At 45.7% G+C, this 18,250-nt stretch overlaps 1 protein-coding gene across 1 annotated transcript in view; it reads left to right on the top strand.

The window, feature by feature from the left end:
- Nucleotides 1-4,319: 4,319 nt before the first annotated feature.
- The window catches only part of Basp1 (brain abundant membrane attached signal protein 1), a 48,793-nt gene continuing 34,862 nt past the window's right edge, over nt 4,320-18,250 (top strand). The window contains exon 1 of the mRNA XM_032898698.1: nt 4,320-4,544. The gene's annotated coding sequence lies outside the window, so the exon portion shown is untranslated. The remainder of the gene's footprint in view (nt 4,545-18,250) is intronic.

Raw genomic sequence — 18,250 nt, forward strand, 5'->3', positions numbered from 1 at the left:
TACAATGCCAACGCCAGCCAGTCCCTCCCACCGCAAGCCCGGTGTTTCCTCATACATAAGCATCCACTCTGGGTTTTCAGCTATCCTTTTACATACATAAGGAGCAGGTGAAATGACGGAATCGGACTTAAGCCGTTTGCTTAGCCTGTAGCAACAGGGAATGGAATTCAAATTCCTCAATGGTAGTCTTTGGCCTTGTTCTCGAAGCAACGCGCCTGGATTCTGTTGCAGAGGTTGGAGGGGGCCCTGGAGGGCTCATAAAGGGAGCTGTCTACTAGGAGTCTGACCCAAGTTTGTCTGTGATACGCGGCGGAAGATAAAGGAACAAAAGGCAGCTTCCCTCCACCTAGCACTACTGAAAACAAATAAATGAAAAAATAAACAAATAAAACAAAAACAAAAACAAAAAACACCAAAACAAATCAAACCAACAACAGCGACAACAAAGCCATTTTGCCTTCTCCAACTAGGTAGAATGACATACTCAGTTTTCAACCAGAGTTTCTCAGTCTCTTCATAACATGGCTGATATTTTGGGCTGGAGAGCCCTCTCCGCTGAGGCTCTCCCCTGGCCTCTACCAACCAGAGACCAGTTCATCTCTCCAACTCTCACATGACAACCCGAGGACATGGCCAAATGATGTCTGGGAAGCAAGACAATTCACAGCACTGATCAAACCAAAGAAAGCCTTTCCTTTGGCTATATGACCTTCAAAGTTGGTGTTGGCGAGGGGAAAGAAAAAAAAAAAAAAAAAAAAAAAAAAACAAAACAAAAGAGGGACACATAGATTTTGATATTTCCTTTGATGAAAATCTTAAATATTTAGGGGGAAAGTGTAGGGCACTATCATGTATAATATTGACTAACCTTTTGCTTGTAATCTATAGATGAGATCCGTTGGTTCTGTGGCCATTTTTTTTATACTAGTAGAGTGGGATATACTTTCAAAATGAGTCTCTGGGGGTTTGGGTCACCCCAGTGATGTGAATGGGGATAATCCAAAGAATACTTCAATGGAAGCTGGCTGGACCCACACTGCAGTCACTGTGGTTTCTCTCTGTTCATATTGTTTTATTGGGTGAACTGAGGGGAACGGATGCTCCGCCTTGGTGGGAGAGATACAGCAAGGGCTCAGAGGTAAGGCAGGAAGGTGAGACTAGCTCTTTCTACACAACTCAGTGCCAGCAAAGGTGGGTCAAACAGCAAAGGCACAGGGATAAAGTCGGAATGCCATCTTTTTAGGGACAGAGGCCCTTATGTTGCAGACAGTTTTGTGGCAAATCACTTAGCAAAAAGAAGCACACATGGAGTGATTTGTGTCTTTGATGAAAACCTTTATAATGTAGGTTAGGATTTATTGGGACAAGTTCTAGAGGCAGTAAAAATGGCAGTCCGAGGCAGTACAGAACCTGTATAGTCTGCCTTGCTTTCTTCTTCTTGTTTTTAAATGTTCAGTCTTTTGGAAAGGAAAACATATTTTTCATGGTGGTAATGATGAAAGTTAAGCAAATTTACTGGGATTCATATACTTAACCCTTTAAGCTCCTGAATTCATGAGCTTGTGCACCGGGCAGTGCAGCGAATTTTCTAAAACTCAAAGCTTCAAACTGCTTCATCCCTGATTCCCCGAGTGTGTGTTTTAGAGATGTTTTGGAGAGAATATGAGAGGACTGGTTGGAGATGAACCCCTCCCCTCCCACTGCTCTCGGTGTCTCTATTGAATCTCCTCCGAGTGGGAGTACGTGCACGCACCTGTGTGACCCCGTGGATTGAAGCCAGGGCCTCCAGCATCCAAGGTAAGAGCTCCACAGCGGAGCTCCACCCTTGTCCCGTGCCCCTTTTCTTTCGTTTATAATCCTTTATTAAGAAGGGGGAAGACAACTCAATCTAATCAGAGACCACGACAGAGAGAGAGAGAGAGAGAGAGAGAGAGAGAGAGAGAGAGAGAGAGAGAGAGAGACTTGCAATTTCTGTTCCTCCATATAAGCTTTGGCCTCCAGTTTCCATGGTAACCAGTGATCTGTATCCCAGTCACACCTTAGAACGGCTTGTTTTTCTCTCTTCATCCTAAAAACTTAGCCAGCAGCACCAAAGCAACGGAACAATAACTATTATCTGTTATTTAAAAAATAAATAAGCATGAGGATACACAAAAGAAGATAATACCTATGGGCTTATTTTGAAAATACAGTAGAAATTTCCATTAATTTTAAGATGATCACTGGGATAAAAAAACAACTGAATCCTAAATGAATGATGCCACACTGTGTAATACCCACCCACCCACCCTACTCACCCATTACACTACTACTTAGCTCCTTTAGTAAGCAGTAAGTACCATAAATACCATAGATTATACACATCCACCTAGCTAACCTTTTTTTTTTTTTTTTTGCCTCTGGAGGATATTTGGCCATACCTGGAAACATTTTTGGTTGTCATATTGGTGCTGGCGTGGAAACCATAGCACCCCAAATAGCTTCATGGATAGTGGTATACTGACATAAGAGAATGAATCCCTCAAATGACAGTCGAACCACAGCTAATTCGTGATTTGATTTCCTGTTCTTGTATTGTTTGATTTCTTAATCACTTTAAGCAGTGGGAAGATGGGAGGCTGAGAGAAGGTTGGAAGGAATATCAGTCAATCAATCAATTAGTTTACCTATCTATCTAGAGAGAAAGGGGGAGGAGGGATGGAAGAAGGGGTTGGGGATGGGGAAGAGAGGGAGAAAGAAAGAAGAGGAAGAGGGAGATGGAGAAGGAGAGGAAGAGGAGGAGAGGACGAAGAAAGAAGAAAGGAGGAGAAGAAAGAAGAGGAGGAAGATGAGGAGGAAGCAGCAGCCACCACAAAACATTTTCACCTTTTCTTCATCACTTTTTGATTTAAGATGTGGCACTTCCTTTGCCACTCTTATTAAAGTTCTATTATTTATTTTTCTGTTAAAGGAAAGTGACCCCCCCCAGCACTTACCTGGAATTCGTCTCCCCAAATGTTGTTGGGTTTTGTCATCCTGGAAGGCAAGCTTGTCCCAAATCTGTGCTTCACTCATGAGGGTAAATCCAACCAAGAAGGGAACATACATTCCCCCCACCCCACCCCAATTCTTTCAGTATGAAGCAGAACAATCAAGCAATCCTGATACAGCCAGAGGGCGCCAAAGTGCCGCGAACGGAACTTCCAGGGCTCAATGGGTTTGCGGGATGGTAAAATTGGCTTTTGTCTGAAGAAAAGAGATGTGGTTCTAAAAGACGTCACCATGTGTTAGCTTCAAAATTTAAAATTTTATTTTGCATTTAATTTTTGCCAACAGGTAAGCATGGCGAGCATATCTAACCCTGATGGCTATTGTGTGTCGCGGTGCTACCCAAAGTGCTCACCGACCAGAACACGAGGACTTAGCGCGGATGGCCACAGCCTGGCAGGGCGCGATTCTGAGTGGTATCTTAAGCAGCCCGAGAGCTGGTGACTTCCATGAAAGCACAGGCACAAAAAAGTCGAAGCCCATTTTCCTAGGGTGCATTTCTTCCTTTCTTTCTCTCCGAAGTCGGGAGAACGTCCCCTGAGAGGCGGTGCCGCCTCCAGACCCGGACCTGGGCTCTGGGCGGTGGCGCCTTGCAAACTGCAGCCTCCTGGTGGGCCCCGAGGGCGAGCATCTGCCGAAGGCATCCCAGATGCTTGCCTTGGGGGACACCCTAAAACCAGCGGATATCTATCTTGATGGTTTCAAGAGAGGCGTCGCGTCTAATCCAGTCTCACTGCCTACGTGATAGCAGAATCTCAGCCTGTCGTCTGGAGCGGGGCTGGATTGGGGGGCAGAGAAAGCTGGCTGCGGCGGGGGAATAGTTCATCAGCCCCTTAAGTCTGAGCGAGACCACGAGCTACTTATTCAATGCTTTCAAATAAAATGTGTGCGAGACAGAGAGAGGAGAGAAATCCACAGACAGTCCCGCCGCGGGTGGGGGAATGGAGGGGCGTGCAAGGAGGCAATAGGAGGGGGGGACTGACAGAAACTGTTGGGGAGGCGGGTAAGGCACAGGGCTGTAGGGGAGGGATCTGAATGAGGAGAGCAGAGGGTGGGGGTGACTGTGCGGGTGTGGTGACGGGGGCGCTGGATCACGGGGCGTCTCGGGGCGCAGTGGCTGCTGGAGGAGAGAAGTTGGGGACCCCCCGGGTGGCGGGGCGCGAACGGAGCGGGAGGGGTGCAGGCCGCGGGCTGGGAGAGGAGGGGCGGGCGCGAGGCGGGCGGGGTCGGCGAGCGGAGGAGCTGGGCGGGCGGACGCGCGGGGGGGAGGGCGCTGGGCAGGAAGGGGAGGGGGAGCGATCGAGAAATGCAGAGGCTGCAGCGGCGGCGGCAGTAGCGGCAGCGGCGGCGGCGGCGGCGGCAGCGCTCCAACTCGCTCCACGCTCCGGGCTCCGCCGTCGAGCCGGGAGAGAGAGAGCCTTTGCTGAGCGGCCAGGCACTCGGCCGGACGACACCAGACACCCGGGCCCCTTGGAGGCACCGCGCTCACCCAGGGCCGGCACAGGCACCCAAAGCCGGTAAGGAGGCGCGCCGTGGGTCCCTCACGCCACCGCGGACTCAGGGCCACCGGTTCCCCAGGGCCCCGCCCCACCCTGAAGCCTAGGGTTCTCCAACGGTGCAGACTGGGTGCGGCCGGGTTTAGACACAGTGGGCGTGGGATTCCTCTAAGTGGGCTCTGTCGCATTTGGGGATCCATGGTGATGCTTTCCCCCATGGTGGACAGCTTCGGAAGCCTTTCGTAGGGTGGGGAGCTTGCGGAGGGTGGCGGCGAGGCAGATGAACGGAGTTCGGGAGGGAGTGGGGCGGGAGGGTGGGAAGCGGCTGGTGACCGGGAAATACCGAATGCGAAATCTTTTTCAACGCATCGAATCCCCTGGCCTGGGTTCTGTGGGCTAAACCCAGTCTTCTGTCAGCGGAACGGGCACAGCCACGGAGAAAGCGCTCCGTGTGAGGGGCGCAGTAGCAGAAGATGGAGGATGGGGGTGGGGTGGGGAGGGAGAAAGAAGACACGGAATCTGGTCTGATCGGAAGGGGCGGGGGTGGATTGGCCCTCAGGACTCCTGGATCTTGGTTTGGGGTAACCGAGGAACACGAGGTTCGGAAGACGGTGTGCACGCCCGGGGCAGATCAAAGCCCTAGCTCGGTCTGCGGCTGAACTGTCTTCCCACTAACCTGTGGACATCGCCAACATTTTATTTATTTATTTATTGAGCCTTGCGCTCAGAAAACGGGCCGCGCGCCTCCACCGCCGCCCCAGCCTGGGGGGGCTGGGGGTGGGATGGGCTTGAACCTGACAGCCCGTGGTCCGAATGGGCACAACCCTTCTGCAAGACAAGATTTCTGTAGATTTTTCCCCCTGTATCTCAAACGCTACAACCCAGCGTCTGGTTCCCGCTTCCCTACACCATTAAAAGAAAAATTTCAGAATCCCTGGATCCGATGGCACACAATGCGTGGCTGGGAACCGCATTCTTTTCATGAATATTCATCGAACGCTTGGCCCTGTTCCTAATCTGCTACCCCCCACCCCCCACGCCGAGACGTTTCCGCCTTGAAGCGAACTCGGTGGACAGCCTCTGCCCCAGAGATTTTCACTCTGTTGAAAGGAGCACAGCGCACATGGGTGCGATTTTTCAGTGTTTGGTATGGGAGTTGACACACCTCTGTCTTGGCCGAGACCACTGGCCACTTACGTGGCGGGCTAAAATAAAACACGGCTATCAAGGGGACTGCTATTGGGGTGTGGATTAACCTCCGCCCCTGGGAATATAGCAAGAGCCCGCAGACCTCCAGTATTGCAGGCAAAATGAATGAATCGGGACTGTAATTACCTATTCCTTTGTCTTGGCCTCGCGCATGCGCCGGAGAGCAGGGTGTGGAGGGCCAGGCAGCCCCATCATCCATCCACCCACTCCCCTCCCGAGCCTAGGAACAAAGGCGTTTGCCCTAAATGTTTCATGAAACCCTTGGACACAAATGACCACCCCTCCCATCACCCCCTCCCTACTCCCTTCCCCCGGGAGGTTCGGTCTCGGTCTTGTGTATGCTTCTTTTTCCCCCCACAAGCTTTCACATCTCACCCATTTTTACGGATTGCAATTAGTCAAAAAAAAAAAAAAAAATCAGGGAGGGGGAATTGTGAAATATATATATATATACATATACATATATATGTGTGTGTATATATATATATATATATATATATATATGAATATGATGCACACTGCTATTTTCCTTTCTAGAACTGTCCATTGTTCTTTCTGTTTGTAACGCACTGCAGGGATGGTGGTTTTCTTAGTCTGCACCAATTAGCTGTTTGCCTGACAGATCTTTATTGCGGGTCATTTGACCAAGGAACATTAGTCTCAGACCAGCGATGGTGTTGCCCCTGGTGATACCACCTGGGACAGATTAAGACATCTTGGCATTTAAATGAACAAGATGGCCTACAGAAGCCAGCGTGAGAAAATGGTTACCTTTCCAGCAGCCTAAGCCTTTCTGAATTTTCTTGATTCCTACTTTATTGTTTCATTAAAGACTCCAAAAGGCAAACCCCGCTGAGGTGGGGGTAGGGGGTGGGAGGAAGAAGGCGCTAGCATTGCTGGGAAGAAGATGGCGAATCACCAAGTTCATAATGCCCCCTTCCCCCATTTAACAGGAGCCATGATAGTCCTTTGATGGCAGATTTTCTTTCAAATGATGTATTTCTCAGTGTATGGCTCCTCAGATTTCTTTTGGTGCTGGTTTACTTCTGCTATTCAAAACAGGGCTTACTATATGTGTCGGGAGCCTAATGCCCTATTTCTGCAATGGTGGGTTGTGTTTGAAAGGCTTTCATGCCACAGGATTTCTAGTAGGTCCTGGTGGAATAACACGTGGCAGAAAACGTCAATCTTCCCTTTTGTTCCTTAAAAAACAGAAAATACCCTCAATATTGACCACAGTCACTATGCCACAGCTTATAATTGGTAGGGTGAGTGTCTGGCTGCTTCTTAGGTGGCAAAGGTTCTATTCTTTCTGATACTTAGCAATGAATTTCATGTATTGAGAGTCATGTATTATATTCTGTCTGAATTATGCATTGAGTAGTATAATTTAGAGGGTTATAGTATGTTAATAAAGTCTTTTTCCCCCTAGGTAGTATTTTTGGAGGAGAGTGCTGGATATAGTCTAAAACCAATAGCTTTCAAGTCAGTGAGCTTTAAGATTTTTAAACAACATAATTTTAAAATCAATTAAAGATACTGTTACTTTTCCCCCCTTTAGTCAGCTTTCTTGCTACACATTAGCAGAAGGAGAGAGGGAGCTCTTTAAAATCCTGATATATTGCCCCAGCATTTGACTCCATTGATTACCTGGACATTTGTGGTCCTTAGCTGGCGTTCACGCTGTCTGTGGCTTATGAAATGGATCCCCCTCCATTCCCCTAATTTACATCTTCAGTGGCCGGGCCTTCAGCATCAGGCTCCCTGTGCGCCGAGGCCTCTTTGTAATCCTCCTGGAGTTTCCAGAACAAATCACATTATGGTTTTAAGTGTACTAATTATGTTTTCTTTATTTTTATTTCCCTTTAACTTCAAGCCATTTGCATTTCATGGTCAAGATAAATGGTGCATGAAATCAGAGAAAAAAGCTACCTTTTGGGAATATTGTTCACTGTAAAGTAGATGTCTGTGCCATTCATGGCAGCCGCTGTGTAAAACATGGCACCTCAGAGTCCTTCTTCAAATAGCTTGAGTAGCACGTTTACACACGTGCATATGTACATCATGGATGTACACACGTATGTCTATATGAATACACTATAAAGTCCTGTTAATGACAGTACTAAAGAAGTGGGTTTAGAATGTTGCTTGGCATGGTTTTAGATTTTGAAACAGTTCATTTCTGTCCTTGTAAATACATGCTCGAAAGGGGACGTCTTACTGGTACCAGCCCATCAACATCTTATCAATACTTCTAAAATAAATGATCTGCATTGAGTTTAGCTCGGGCCTCAAACTCACACCATTATTCTCTACATGCTGGAACAAATACTACCAAATAAAGGACTTACACAGATTACTATTATTTTTTTGGTCTGATTTTTGTGATCTCTTGTAAAATTTCACTTTCAAAAGCTGTCCAAAAAAGTCCTGAGAATTACGTCAAAGCTGGTACGCTGGTATCTGGTTTGTTGGATTTGCATAGGCCTTTCCTGCTCTAAGCAGTTTTCACCTCCTGTTCTCCCTGATGATCGCCATAGCTGTCACCTAGGCAGTTGCTGAAGACAACCGCCACATACAAGGACAAGTTGCTCTTCTCCAGGATGGGCGCAGTGTGTGTCTGCTCAGCTCAATCCTTTCCGACTCATTCTCTCCCCAGACTTCAACTAATCCAGTGAGCGTGAGATTTACTCTTTGAAATAACTACAGAGATGCAAACAGGCAGAATTGCTTTCAAGATAAAATACGTGTTTTCAGGGGAAATTTGCAGGGAGATTTCCCAGGTTTTAATGGAAAGAAACTGGGTGTGGAGCACCTTTCGGTTGTAAAACAGAGGTAGTAATGCTCATTTTCAGGCTATAACAAGGATCATGCAATCTGTGGATGACTAAGAATGGTGACTGGCCCTTGAGGGCTCCTTAACCTCTCCCTGTGTGTTGTTTGATGTAGTAAATGGAACTGACATTACTGACCAGTATCTACCAGGTTGAGCTGCATTTCTCACCCTGGCTGACAGAAGAAGACCTGAGTACTTAGCAACAGTCAGTCAGAAACAGCCGATCTCAATATAAAAGGACTCAGGTAGCTCATATGTTTACACACACACACACACACACACACACACACACACACACACACACTCATATATGATGCATGTACATAATTTGATATTCTGTGGGCACTGGGTGGATTTGCTCCAAAGTGGGCCACATGGTCTCAGACTGGCCCCTTTGATCCCAGGCTGCTTATGAAAGTCAAGAGGGACCCATAACCAGACTGTCAAAGAAGAACGGTTACAAGGCAATCCCTCTGTAGCTAGGAAGACAAACATGCAGACAAATGTTGCGTGGCAAACCTTTTGAAAGCAGAGAATCACAGTCATGTTCTCACCAGGGTGCAGATCAGTTTTCATTCTGACGAGACGCCATTGTAGGAAACGGTAGGCTTCAAACAGCATTCTTCCTTTTCCTCTGGGACTTTGGCATGGGATGAACTGAGGTAGAGGGAGCCCAGGAGTGGTTTTCCTTCTGTACCCAGAGGATTTGAGTACAAATCCAGGGAAGAACAAAGAGAAGATTCTGGGTAGCTGAGGCACTTGGTGCACAGAGGGTGTGGCTAAGTGGGAGTTCAGGAAGACATTCCTGAAAGCTTAGGAGATTTGGAAACAGAAACTATTTGTGAGCACCGGAGGGGACTCGAACATGAGGAAATAATTCAGGGTAATGGAGGAGGAACATGGTATAGTGAAGAAGGCAAAAACCTTTGTATGTGTCACTTAGAGCATTCTGTGAACTTTTAATTCATTAAACTTTAATAAGAACTCACTTTTGCATAGCTGGGCTTCAATAGCTTTTAAACCCTTCTTTTTTGGAAAAACATATTTTAGCAATAGCTTGTGTATTGTGTATGGAGTATGGTATTCAGAGGTAAGATTTTTATAGGCTGGTATGGCTGGGATTGTGATCAGTACCATAGAATCCTGTCCCATCCTTTGAGTTGACATTCACCCTAAAGTGATGGACAAACCCATATCTTTTACTTCATCCTCTACGTCTATAGCTAGTCACGTGCTTCTTCAAATGAGGTCAGTGTTACAAGCCAGGCCCATGTGAGGGCCTTGGGAAGCATTTGGAAGAAGTTAGATATCAATGGGTAAAAGTCAAACTCAAGCTATCACCCCTTGAGGATGTCAGCAAGATACTTCCTAGTTCCTGTATGCCATTAGATTGTGATAGCACATGCCATAGTTGAATTTTAATCCCCTCACACGAATATAATATGTATTTCACCTGTAAATAAAAGGAAAGTAGAGATTCAACTAGTGTGCCTAAGATCTGATAGTTTTCAGCCCTACTCCATTCACCATAGTTAATTATTGATCCATTTTATCTTATGTAATGCAGACTCTCAACGCTAAGTAAGTGATTTTTAACATACTAACGCCATCAGTATTTTACCTAGAGTGAGTGATACTAAGTTTCTCAATGAGACATATACGATACAGTTTAACTATCCAAGCAGTAGACACAGTTAAGGCTATCAATTAGAAATGGCTTCCTTCTAGTGTCTAAAGGCTAATGTCCTCAAGTCACTCTTTCCTGGCATGGTGACAATGATGGTGCCTGTTATTCAGACTTTCAATAAGCGTGGCTTCACTTGATACTTCTCTTGCCTTCCGTACTCACAGGTACAAATGTCTTATTGATAACTCGGCTCTGGAGTTCGAAACTGGGCAGTAGCACACCTGTTTCCAGCTGTGCCGTTAGGGTTACTTTGTAAGAATTAGCCTGTCTACCTCTATGCAAGCCACACATACAGAAAGTGTTTCTAGCTTCTCTCTGAACCTCAGCTCTTTGTGAATTCAGGCCTCACTGGAGCTGAAGGGTGGAGGTTTCAGTACCTAAAACCTAAATAGTTACCTTGGAACTCTTAGGGAAGTCAGTGGTTTGCACAAAGTGCTATGAGCTGGTTCGTGACTAAGGGGAAGCTAGGTTATTTCCCAGCATGGATGTCATTTCCGCTGTACCATCCAACTGAGTGAGGCAGAAGAAAAAAAAATGTCCAATTGGGTTATTTATATTCATTTAATATTTATTTATATTCATGGCCTGAAACATAAGAGTAAATACAATGACAACAGTAATACCATTTCTCCAAGTCACCCTTGCTGGGCAGTTCAGCTGGGCCTCTGAACCTCTCCCTGTTTCTCTACATGGGGCTTCTTTCACCTTTATTACATCACACCTCCCCACTCGGGGAACTCCCTATTCCTTTATCCCTATGTCATCCATCTTGGCTCTATTTCTTACACTCTATACACGTGATTTCCTTCTTATTCCAAATAATATGACGTGCGTTAAAATGACCCAAAAGACAGGTTTTGGTATTGGACCTTGCCTTTCCTTCTAAAGTGAACAATGGTTGCAGAATTAAATGTTTGTGGATAGACGGTACACATTTGAGGGGGAAAAAAAAACAGTTTTAGACTAATTTTGAGTCAAAATGACCTAAACATGTTTGGAAGTCTCTGGAGACATCCGCTGTGTGAACTTTTGTAGAGAGGTGACAGACGCCCAGAGTGTTTGTGCCCATTGCCGGTGTTGTCTGGTTTGGAAGTTTGAGGAAACGGAAGATTTAATTTTTCTTTAAAGTTAGCTACACTATTTGAGCTGATTTGGGCATTTGAAAGGGCTGTGGCATCCTGAGTTGTCTGTTAAATATGGAGCTTAATTTTGGAATGTTTGGAACTGGTTTGAGCAGGTTTTGTTTACATGTATTCAGATTGGGACAAGCTATCAAGTTTAGTTTTAGGTGGGAAACTTCTGTGTTCACATTCAAAACAGTCTAGGCCTTTGCGTGGCTGGTAGCTTTGAGGAATTGCGTTTTTCCAGAGAAAACTGCAGTGCGTGAGTGACTTCACAGCTTTCAGAATGTTTTTTAGTCATTACTCATGAGTAGTCTCAGAAGGGGATCTATTCCTAGGGTAAACTGAAATTAAGAGTTTTATTCTATGCCGATGAAGAATTAGGCACACAAGAAAAGCTCGTCTGATAGAAGTTTGTGTGTTACGAACTTCCTGGATTGCCTAGCGGAGAGGCTTTGAAAAGGCACACAGCTAGTTCCCATAGGTGGTCTATTCAAAACACTGTTAGCACAGACCTAGGACAAGAGGAGAGCTAAATGCTAACAGACTGTTAAGGAGAGTTAGTGTGTCAGAAAGGAAGCCAGCAGCACCCAGTGGCTAGTCCTTAAAGACACAGGGAACAACGTTCTGGTTGGATGGTGAAGTCTGTAGAGACTTCCATTCCATCACTCAGGCCATCTGAGGTTGGTTCTGAGACTGAGAGTCCTGTAAGATATTTGCTGTCTTTGACCTTTACAGAAGTCCTCAGCTGTTTGAACAGGGGAAATGGTATCAGCATTCTATATTTGCTTTTAAGGTCATCAAATATGATTGGAAAGAAGGAAAATAAGGAGAAATCTGTGACTTATAGATGTGCAGGCCCCTCCCACTACCCTGCCTTTGTCCCGTAGTTCATGGCTAGGATAGGGTGAAACTAGGGAACCACTTGGATGCTTGCTGAAGATATTAATATGATCAACTAAGGTACCTTGGAATCGTTGCATGATTCATGTTCTCTAGGACAATGGAATGAATCTTGGTTAGCAATTGGTGGTGACAGTAGTTCATGGGGTTTTTGATCAAGCAACCTCAGGTAAACATTACAAGTAGCACCCTCTTGACCAGGGTTGGGGTGGTATCAGGGTTTCCTCAGTAGCCTTGGTGATCTTCTGTTGACACTTTAAGCTCTAACTTCCCAGGGCTCACTCAACGGGATTCTAGAAACCTGGTTGCAGAATTGTCAAACTGGTTTTATGCTTTGACTACTTCTGTTTCCACCATCTTGAGAGCTTGGCTTTGTATTTCTTTGTACTTTGACCCAGATGGGCAGGGTCTTTGGGTAAATTCAACCCACTCCAGTGCAGAGAAAGGCAGTGAGGTCATAGGATCCTAGCAGTTGATTTCACTAAGGTAAGGCAAGATGATCTCTCAATGGAGAAGGAATTTTATTGATATCTCTGAGAGTATGTTTAACTGACAACCGGTCTGAAAGAGGAAATTTTAATAAAAAGACAATGTGACTATGAAACAAATGCAAAAGTCGCCATGGTTCTCATCTCTAGGGATCTCCAAATGGTGTTACTATAGTGACCCCCAATTGTTGTTACTATAATGACCCCCAGTGTTACTACAGTGACCCCCAAATGGTGCTATTACACTGATCCCCCCAACAGTGTTACTACAGTGGCTTCCAAATGGTGTTAGCTAACAGCGACCCCCAAAATGGTTGGCTAACGGTGACCTCCAAACAGTGTTAGCTAATGAACATCACTTTGTTGCTCTTGAAAGTCTGCCAATAGCAGCCCATTCTTTGCGTGTATCCTTATTTCTAGCAACAAATACATGTTAAGGCGAAAAGGAAGGAACAGACTGGGCATTTCACAGATTAGGACAATGGGCTTGTGCTATTGAAGTCTCTATGTGGAGACGTGCGATTTGATGGCTCTCTCTCCTAGTTTGATTTCCCTCTCTAGGCACACCATCAAAGGGCTGTTTGTCATCTCTGCAGTGAGCTCATCAAGCCGAGACTCCCAGAGAAATGGCAAAGGAGTCCAGACTGAGGCACTTTAGAGTAAAAAACAGAAAAATTGAGCTGCTCTTTCTTAGGGCAGTGAACCCACAGCTGTTTTGGGGTTGGGTGCGATTTCTACTGGAGAAAAGTGAGAACTGGGCACTGGGGGAAGGTTTGCCTTTCAAAATGCCCTTAGGGCATTAGATGATTGTTAATATTAGTACACATTCGTGGCAAAGCAGCCAGCCCTGGCACGTTGGCCACTATTTGCTTAGTTTGCCTGGTAGGGGAAATAGCCAACAATCAGAGAAAGGATCTAGAATACAGCATACTCGGGTTAGTGGGACATTCAGTTGGCTGAGATACATTTACATGAGAATTTCTGATACATTTACACGAGAATTTCTGATAACACCTTATCTGCCTCTGCCGCTAAGTCCATAGCTCCAGTCTTGAGGGGCAAAGAGGAATTGTGAGCAGAAGGTTCCTTGGTAAATCCAGACATTGGTAAAAACCCTTTTGCAAAGGAGGAAATGACCAAACACGAGGGAAGTTTTAGCCAGGGTACTTTCACAGCCATATTTCTGGAGGGGAAAAGGGGAAAGACAATCTGTTCTGGTTCTAGAAGTGTCTGGATTCCCCTAATGTGGGTGGGATTTCTGATAAGTACGATGCAGGAAGAAAAGCTGCAGGGTCAGCAGCTGGTGGCCTTTGGAATCCAAGCACGACCCTTGTCTCTTCATTGTCTGGAGGAAGGAGACGGGAAGAGTGTGAAGGAAGGAGAGGAGAAACAGTAAGAGGGAAGGGAGGGTAGGAAGACTCACATTACGGAAGTGGAGGCACCGGTATTTGCTCTCAGCTCAGTGCCCTCCGGCAGCCAGCACTGGGAAACAGAACCAGCAACAGTTCTTTCCCTGTGCTTCTAGGAGACTGGAGTCCAAGACCAAGGAGCCGCAGGGCAGAGTCGGTTTCCTCTGAGGTCCCTCCTCTTTCGTCCTCTGGCTGCCTTTTCTGGGCTTGTATTACTTTTCTCACTTCTGTTATAATTTAAAGGTTTATTTCTGAGGGTTCAGTCTGTCAGGGATGGGGAATCGCTACGGCAGGAGAGTGAAGCAGCCGGTCACATTGCATGCAGTTTGGAATCTGTGAGAAAGGAAAACTGAGACAGCCTGGCTTCCTTCTTTTCCATGGGACCCTAATCCTGCGATCACTCACCTTCCACGGTGGGTCTTACCTCGATTACATATTTCAGGAAGCACCTAGACAGGTTTCCATGGTGATTCTACACACAGTCAAGGTGATGATGAAGATTAACCATCACAGAGTGTACGTATTACTACCGTCCTTTTGGATGTCCTAATTTCCCATTCTTGTAAGGACACAGGCCAGATTGGATTAGGCTCCGCCTTATCCGCTTCAGTATTGATTGAACTACCTCTTGATAGGCCTGTTCTCCATACTCAGTCACAATGCCAGGAAGTGGAGCTTCAACTTAGGAATTTCAGGGGTGTACAATTCAGCCAGTCAATGACAGTTCCTGATTGATCTGAAAAAAGGATGTTTGCTAGGGAAATCGTTGGATACTTAGTATCTCAAGAGGGAGCAAGGGAGGTCTATACAACTAGAGTCCTGGTTGAATCTTCACGAAGCCATTGAAGCCAAGCATAAAGGTTCCCATTTGGTGCATGGGATGAAGGAAAATTAAAGGTTTATTTCAGATTCTCGTCACTAGAGAAAGCAGAGATGGATACAGGAATCAGACAGGTTCCTAGATTTACTGTGTTAAGGATAATAAAGGGGTGTGCAGGTCCCATTATCTGTACAGTTCTCATGAAGGACTTGGGCACGTAGAAGGGGCCCCCAAATCTTTACACACACCACCCCCCCTGTGCTTTGGAAGCAAGCATCCCCTAGTAGTTATATAAAACACACGGTAAAACCTAGTTTTCCTTTTGGAATTGTTTTATAAAGCTTTTCTTCTACACGATGATTCCCGAACACTGCAAGAGACTGAAGAAAGGAGCAGAGAAAGGCTTTCTCAGTGCAGGGAGATGGGGGCCAATCTTACGTTTTCTAGAGTGGAAAGGAGAGTATTCTGGGGGAGCTTCTTTTGAAGTCCTATCAACAGTGGTGATGATGGGTACAGAGGCATCAAGCATAAGTGTGAGGCCTTCTGGATCTTACCTGAGCATCAGGATTACTGGTAGGAATTCATTAGATGTTTTCCCCTCTCTTTCTCCTCCTTCTCCTCCCCTCCCCTCCCCTCCCCCTCCCTCTCTCCCTCTCCCAGCCCCCCTCTGGGGCTCTGGCCAAAGAGCCTGAGAGTTTTCATGAATGGCTTCAGATCAGTAGAACATTAAGGTAGGGATATTGTTGACCATGTCAGACATCATGTGCCTTCCCTGGTGACTAAAAAAAAAACTGAGACTAATAAATTTTGGGGCCTTTCCCTGTAACAAAATAAGCAGTGGTTCACAAAGGGAGTTTTTGAGGTACATTCTTGACACGTGCAGATGCAGGTATGTCTGCTATTAACACTTGCTCTTGCTCTTTTTTTTTTTTTAAGAGCTGTTTGCCATTGTAGAGGGTGATTTCTCAAGTGAGTCAGCCACTGGTTTCTGGTTTTCAGTCTCAGGTCATGTCAGGTAGGGTTAACTATAGCCATGCAAATATGACCTCATTAGCCTACTGTGAAACTGAAGATGATAATTTAATTTCACTACATGAAATAAACAAGCCCAGAGCTCTAACCAAATTGAAAGGCGATTCTACTTAGTATCTTTTATAAAAAGTTTCGCTGGGAGAGATCTCCTGTGGAAGACATGTGCTGTATTTATTTTAGAATCTCAACCTTTTGGCTCTATGCAATGTGTATTTTTAAACCATCGTCAGTGGTCTTCTTTAAGTGCACACTTTCTTAAGTAGAACTTCTTCCACCGAGGCCTGAAAGTTGCTCTCTATGCCATTCCCTCTAAGGCCCATCCTGGGTATCGGAGCACTGTAGACCCTTACGCCTGCCCACTGTTATATACTGAGCCACGGCTGGTGTGGAGTGTCATCCCTCTTCAGGGCCATCACTCAGACTTTCGCTTTCCAGCCTGGCGTCGCTTCACCCCATACGAGCAATTGTAATTCTCTGTTGCATCTCGAATAAAACACAGATGCCTTTGGCCAGTGTATCGGGTCCTGCCTGTGCATCTTCTGATGCCTTTCCTAGACACAGTCATCCTCCCTCGGTGGCTGGGCTACGATGCCTGCTTGCATTCTCCCACTTCATTCCCACTGTTTCTTCTGCCTGGCATATTCTTTACCCGACTCTCAAAATCATGTCAAGTAAAGGGCACAGATTACATTTAATCTCTTCACAAAGATGATATCTGCGTCTCATAGCACCATGGACGTTTTTTGCGATGTTTGGATGCCTTTCTCCTCCTGGAATAAAATGCTCAGAAGACAGGGATGTGCCACTCTGATTAACCCTTAAGGTATCCTGGTCTGATACATGCCACGCCCCTTGTATTTGTCCAACATACAGTAGGCAGGCACATGTCTCCTACCAGTTGCCCATGGCAGCTGAGACGACATCCTTATATGGACACTAAATTCACCTCATCAGCTATGCTTACTATGAAGATGAATAGATGGTGCACTCCAATTAGTGCAATTATTCCGTTTCCAGGCAGTAACCTTAATAGTGATTGTCCTAGAGCCCTGAGACATTACAAGTAATTAGTGTTGATGGCTCACAAGCCTGAGCATCCTCCTTAGACAGAGTCTCAAATGAAGAGTAAAACTGCTATTTGTGGGAAACAAATAATATCCCATTGTGGGAACATTGCACAGCACAACTCAGTGAGTGAGAGCTGGGCAGAGTGCAGCGAGCATTGCCTGCCTGGTCTTCCGAGTCACCGAGTGTGATTCGCTTGCATTGGGTCAGTCGATACTGAGCACTTTAACCAGGCTTTGTGAAGTTGGGAGTCTTAGGCTTTCAGATGAACACGTGATCTGAGACTATGAAACCTGCTAGGGGAACAGTGAATTGTTCCCCGACTCTACGCTTGGACCATTTATTCTAAGTTGGGAGTTCACCGAGGTCAGGGCATCTCCTCATCTCCATAGGTCCATTTCTAATGGAATCTGTGAACTGGAAAAGGCCTCATGCTTCATAGCCACACACATCAGGGTGGACAAGTAAGGCTTGTTTCAGGATGTTGCCCTTGTTTTTACATCACATACAGAGGAACCAGCTGGTAATGCACCTTCAACAAACACAATGACATTTGTGATTTATCCCCACCATCCCTGGTTTTGATGTACTCCATGACAGACGGCCCTGAGGAGTTTTCCCCCACTGTCTTATTCATAAATATCATTGGCTTTACTTTTAACTATTAAAGGATTTTTTTTATGTCTATCCTGCAAACTGTAACAGATTGGGTCTAGTTTTTTTTCTTTTAAGATACCTTTATTTATGTGTGTGTCTGTGGCATGAGCACAGGAGTTTTCAGAGACCAGAGGGGCATTGGATTCCCAGAGGTGCAGTTACCGGTGGCTGTGAGCCATTCCATGTGGGTACCGTGAACTGCTCTGGGGTACCTCACAGGTGTAGCAAGTGTTCTTAATTACAGAGCCACCTCTTCAGCTCCATCATGGCTGGATTTCTCATTCTTATCCATGGAGTGCTTATTATATTAGTATTTTTATATTTTTAAAACTGTGACAGGACCTTGATTTCTAAAGTGATTTGTGACTGAGACAAAGATCATTTGCTTCAGTGGATGCACCATTCCTAGGGATAGTCGCTCCTCATATTTTGATCCTTTCTTTAAACAATATTTTCCATAGTAAGACTGTAGTTATGGTTGAAGTAGCTTCCGGGGCTGG

This window comes from Rattus rattus, chromosome 3 (assembly GCF_011064425.1).
Source record: "Rattus rattus isolate New Zealand chromosome 3, Rrattus_CSIRO_v1, whole genome shotgun sequence".
In the NCBI taxonomy this organism is placed as follows: Eukaryota; Metazoa; Chordata; class Mammalia; order Rodentia; family Muridae; genus Rattus; species Rattus rattus.